This window comes from Athene cunicularia (genome assembly GCF_003259725.1).
Source record: "Athene cunicularia isolate RWA chromosome 3 unlocalized genomic scaffold, athCun1 chr3_part1, whole genome shotgun sequence".
Taxonomy (NCBI): Eukaryota; Metazoa; Chordata; class Aves; order Strigiformes; family Strigidae; genus Athene; species Athene cunicularia.
The window spans coordinates 104519825-104526246 of NW_020799097.1; positions in this window are offsets into that span (position 1 = coordinate 104519825).

Here is a 6422-nt window from a genome sequence, read left to right on the forward strand (position 1 = left end):
GGGGGGGGGGGGGGGGGGGAGGAGAACACCTTGAGAAAAGTTTGTAGAATTTGCCAGTAATTAAAATGACAACTGGAAATAAAGCAGTTCCAAAATCTGATTTCTCCATTCTCAGATACACCCACACAGCCAACAGTCTAATAATTTTCTCAGATAAAGCTATTAAAACAGAAATCCTAATCTCCAGTTAAATGTAGGGCTTACAAAACCCCAAACTAAAGTTTTACTAGAAACAAGTTGATCTTTTTAAATTGTAACAAGCATTTTATTTCAAAGCAAGAAATGTAAAAGCTGGAAACACTGCAAATGTTAAACATTTTCAATTTTCCTATTTATCTTCTGGAAAGAGAAGCAAGAACTACATGATTAACTGACCTCAATGCTTGGGCTGTCCTGGTCCACATCTTCCTCCTCCCCTCCTCCAGACACAAGGAGCTTAAGATACAAAACACTCAAAAATCTGTGTTGTTCTAATGGGAATTTTGACCATAAGTCCACAGGCTTGTAATTCATAACAACATATTTTTGGCAGAATGTATTGAACTCACTAAAGCTTCATTTGGTGTCAGTACAAATGGTATTATCCTACCAAAACAAAGGGCAGTTAGATTTACAAACACAACAGCATTTTCTCCTGTTGAAGACACCCCATTCTGTGGTCCAGAAACATCCTGCTAGCATGAATCAGCCTTCAGAGTAAACATGGCCACCCCATGAAAATGGCAGAATGGAGGTGACATGTTATTATGGAATAACTGCCTGTAATAATCTAGCTACACTATCAACTTGTGGCATTTACCTCAAGCCTACAACAAATTTCCAGACTTCACTGACAGACCCACTGATTTTGATCTCCAAAGACAGATTAGGCTAAAATTCATCCTGCAGCTAGGCAGGTACTCATGATTTGAAAACAAGATAAAACATGCACAATTTTCATGGCAGCTTATCCCAGTGGCCAATTGCTTTTTTATCTCTTTATGCCCAATGTCCACTATAAGTTTGCTGAATTTGGCTTTCAGGTACTGACTCCTGTTATACCTTTTCCTCACCGCTTTCTCCCCAGTTACCATCCATCACTGACCTCAGACTTCCCTTCCACCTCTGATGTCCTTTAACCATGGCTGAGTTCCTGGATTTCACCACAAGAAGGCGTCCTCTCTAACCACAACCCTGGCTTTGTGGCCCTTGCCTGAATTTCTGCAAGTTTGTTTGGCGTTTTTATTGTTAAACCACACAAAGATCCATCAATACGTGGCACGCCTGAAATGTCTCCTACTTATGTTAGTCCTCCAGTCCTCCCCTTTTCATGCACGGCGATGATACTAGTAACTTTCACCCTCCCTGTTGAAGGGTTTGGTCTCAGAAACCCATTCACAGACAATTCCTAATAGATGCTTGGAGGGTTACAAGCACCATTCCAACACTATTATATTCACTTAAAAAAAACCCCAAAAACTAACATGCAGCATCCCCCCTGCCATTAAGTCTTCCTTAGATCACTCCTCAACAGGGACTAACGGGACCCAAGACCTGACAAGAGCTTCAAGACACCCTAACATACATTCCAGTTAATTTAAAGACCATTTCTCCTCAGAGCCTTCCTCCTTTTCATGCACACTTCACAGATGCCAATGCCAGCAGATCCAGCTCCTCACTACAGAGACCAGTGAATGTATTCTGAGACTTAAGCAGTGTATGAGATCTCAAAGGTACAAATGACCCTCAGGTATCACCTCCTACTAGCATTCACTAGCACCTCAATATAATTTTTGTTATTTCTCACATTTTCACCTCCTTTATATGAGTTTGTCCTGAACCCATGTCATGTTTCCAACTGTTAGTCTTGAAGCCATTAAATATTTATAACCAAGTGAAATTCTCCCAGAAATACTAAGCCCTTGCAGCATCAAGGAAAAAGCTATATTGGGGGGAATGGAAGGGGGGAAACAATACTTAGCCTTCACTGAACCAAAAGCAGAGTGAGCTCAGCTATTATCAGGCACCAGAAAAATCTATCAGTAATAGGACACAGTTCCAGTCAAGAAAACAGTACATTTAGTATCCACACCCTGTTAGACATCAGAGGACAATGCCACAAGGCCTAAACACCACATTGAATTCACTCCTCTGATAAATTTTTAAAATCCTGTAAGCTATATTTATTGTCATTATTATTAAAATAAGGTTTGGATCATGGAGGAACCACAAACTTGGAACCCTCAGAGCAGCCTCCACTGCCATCAGGGCCTCTCCAGCTCTCGCAGGTGGCAGCAAAAGCCTCTGATTAGTAAGGTCAGCTTTTAAAAATTATCATTAGCATCTCTAATAAACTTTAAAACCAAGTGATAACCAATCCCAGGAAAACCTGGCACATTCGTCAACTCCAGTCCTACGCATACTGGGTTGTTCGGTTTGCTAATAAAACAAGACAGAACCATTACAGAGCAAGGAAAGCAAAACAAAATCTGTTTGGCAGAAGTGAATGACCACAGTTCATACATAGCACACTTAAATGCATTAGACCAGCACACTGTTGAAAGAAAACAAAGGTCCAGATTTGGCTGCACATGACCCAGTAGTTTACATTAAACATCTAAAATACAGGCTCAGCAGGTGAAATCTCTACAGATGTAATTTTGTCCCCCAGCTTTGTAAGACATTAGCCACATGCCCAGTTAAACATAACAGCAGCAGGCCTTAAGACTTTAAAGCTTTAAGCCTTTAAGAACTATAATACAAGTAGAAAATGGTTTGCAATAGGGCCTTATGTGCCAAAGTCACCACACACAGTAACTGCCTCCACATCATGCTGCCAGTCCTGGCTTTGCTCACTGGGCCCAAATGGATTACAGAAAAGAAACCCCCCCACAACTTTCCCCAACAGCCCTTACTGCCCTCCCACAGCTATGACAGCATTCAAGGACCTTTTCAACTGCAGACACAGAGGTAAAAACCCAGCCAATACAAGCAGAGCTTGGTTTGAGATAACCACTGCAGAGGACAGAATGGTTTCACTAGCTTTTCTCACCTCGGATAAAACAGTCTGGATGCAGCAGCAAGTTTGCAGGCTTCAGGATCATAACAAGCCTGTAACATGCAAAACCTTACTCAGTACCAGCAGTAAGTTTTAGTTGGATCAGACTACTTGGTCACAAGCCACAACACTGAGATACTGCAACTAGTCAAGACTGAGCAACCCAGGGTTTTCCAGCCCCACTGACCTAAAACACCTTGACTTACTGCAGCTGTGACAGGGAATGGTGACGAGCTTTTATTTCCCTGCAACCCCCTGTGGCTACTGATTAGTGGGTTCAGGTGGCTGTCATTAAGCTGTAGATAGTGTTACTGTCTTCCAGCTCCTGCTTGGTTATATGAACTCAAAACTCTCAAGGGAATGACCTACTCTATAATGCACTCTAATAAATTTTGTTACAGCCTGTATCACTGTATAAAGGACATGCATCCAACACAGTGGGGTTTTACTCTAGAAGAGCTCAGTGTTTGAGAGAAGGGGGAAAAAGTGCTTAAAAAGCACTGCTGATTAGAGAAACCTGAACACAAGTACATAAAGCAGGGCCTAGAGGCTGGTACTGTGATAAAATCAGCTGCTCTCCCTGCATGCAGTCTTGCTGGTGTACCTTCAGGTTCCCAAAACCTAGAATTTATAAAAGTAAGATTTGTCACTGCTACAAGTATTGAAAGCACAACTTAATAGCATTTTTTTAGTTAGACTGTGAAAGCACCAGTCCTGTCCAGCATCTCACTCTGCACTGGTACAGCCAGCAATGACCCAGCTCTGACAGTGGCTGGTGCATGGTGAGTCCTTCCACAACGATTATTCTGTTTTGTAAAGCTGCTTTCATGCTACTTTGCACGAGAAAGCTGGCGGTCAGGCAGCCTGGCCAAGCTGCTGTGGTGTGAGAGGCAGGCGCACAGGGGGAGCGCTGCAGAGGCGGCAGGTGCCTCTGAGATTCTGCACAATCCCCCACGGGGCACCCTTAATCCTGTCAGAGTCAATTTGTTGTCAATTTTCCACAGCGCTTAAGTACCAAGAGAGAATTGGTTTATCACGGGAAACACTTCCTTTCCAAAGCTGTTTAATTATTTCCATATGTATTGGGTAGGTATAAAATGTGTGCTGGAGTGATTTACAGGGAGGGAAGCTAGATAAAAGGAAGAATAATGCAGGGACCAGTCCAGCTCATCTCCATCACAACACGTGACTGTTCCTTGTAGATCCTGGTAATGGTCCATGTCATTTGGCCAAAAACTACAGGAGACTATAGAATGTAAAGCTGCACTTGAGCATAATGTTAGTGTTAATTCCTCTTCCCATTCTTCTATTAAGGAGCAGCATGCACACAGGGAGGAAACTCATTCCAACTGCCACATTTCAGACCACAGAGATTAACTTTCTCTCTCTGCACTGCTGATTCATTGTATGAATTTGGGCATCTTGCAGGTGGCTTGATTTCCAGAATGATCTGTTTCCAAAAACCAGGTCACTAACATCTGGCAGCAAATTTACTGATCTATAATATGGCTACAAAAATGTTTACATACCATCTCTTGCAGCAGAGTTATAATACTCCAACTACTGTTGGTAAGACTTTTGCAATCCCTGCAAAAAAAGCAATTTATTATCACTGTCATTACAACATGAGATGCCCTTTCTTTATGTCGGTTTGGTATGCAAAGCATTTGTCACAGTATTTGATGAAATTCTTCCAGCTTCAGGCTGAATTTCTTCTCAAAACCAGAGAAAAAGAGCCACACCATAAGAACCAGATGAGTTTCCTAACCACCGGGCTGGTGGATATTCTGGGTGGTCCCTTGCACTCTTTCATGAAAAGTACTTAAACACTTGAGCGTTAAAACCAGATGTCATAATTTTCAAAAGTGTTGAGAAAGGAGTACCTCATTTCCCAACATGCTCTGCCTGGTCTTGAAGTCCACCAGGAGTCCATGAGAACTTCTGAGGCTCAGCATTTGCAGAAATCGAGTGTCAGCCTGGATACTTAAGAAAAGCCCCAAAGTGGACATGCACTTGAAAAGCTGGGGTAGACATGCATCCTCTCCATAGCACAGGAGACATCTGGTAGAACTTGTTTTCTTGTAATTCAGTATTGCTTTTAGTTTTCTTGCATAGCCCATACTAATTTAAAAATGGGTTTGTGCTGACTTAGAGAGGTTTATCAGCCACTGCACAGTTAAGATGATAAAATTTCTTCTCTTACAGCATCACTTCAAATCCAAGCAAATTACTTGAGAGCTACTGTCATTTCTGTAAAGAGACAGTTGTAAAATTGTCTGGAGAAGAATGAAATTTCTACATGCTAGTATGGTAAAATTTACCCCTCTGGTAAATAATAAAATGACACAGTCATGGGTGGTCCAGCTGCCCAGTGGCCTCATGTGGTCAACAGATCCAGTCTTCAGTAAGAACGACACTGGCTACGACATCCTAGAGGAATTCAAATTTGCACAAAGTGTTTTATAAACTCACAGTGTTAGAAATGAGAGCAAGGCCTGTCTTCACTCTCCAGCTTCTCCATTAACATCCCCATTACATTGTTAATCTGGCACTTTATCCTGCGTGGAGACTGAGGAATATCTGGAATATTCTTGACTCCTCCCTGTTCAAAATAGAAAACAGAGGTTCTCGGTTACCACCCTGAAATTTGCAGAGGAATTTTTTTTTAATAAGCTTAAGTAAGTAATATTTTTTCCACTGAAAATTTAATGTATGTAAAATCTAGACCACTCTGCCACAAAAAGAAAGAAGGAAATAAACCAAAATCTGACCATTCAGTGGCAGATGCCTTGTTAAAATAAGCAATAATATTGTCAGTAATTGATGATTTAGAAGGTTTCTAAGCAAGAGATTCCAGGGATGGGTATGGATTTGCTTCCATCATTATGGAAATTACACAGTGCCTCTTTCAACATCATCAACTTGAATTAGTTATTGTGTCCAGATTCTTTCAGTCACATTTTTCCTCCACTCAGGCTAAAAAAACCCACCTTTTTTTTCCTATCCCACTTCAGGATCCTTCCTTCTCCTTGGAGCAACTTGCCATTCCTTGCTCCCAAAACAAAGCGAGCAGTTGTTCTGCAGTGTCATATCTCTCAGTAATGGTGTTATAAATAAAGAGAAATAAACCCTGGGGCAAAAGATTATATTAGTTGCTCTCATATCTTTACTGGCAGAATTATTGGCTGGAGTGTAACCCTGACTCTAGCTGATTTTGCTATCTGTCACTGCTGTGGCAGGTTACACTTGCTTTGTCCCTTTCCCTCTCTCTCTGTCCCGTTGTCTTACATTTTCCTGCCACCTGGGCTCCTGCCATCACCCCTTCCTACCAAAGTCTGGTACAATTCCGACAAAATTCACTCTTTCCTTCACCTGGTCTCCTCTC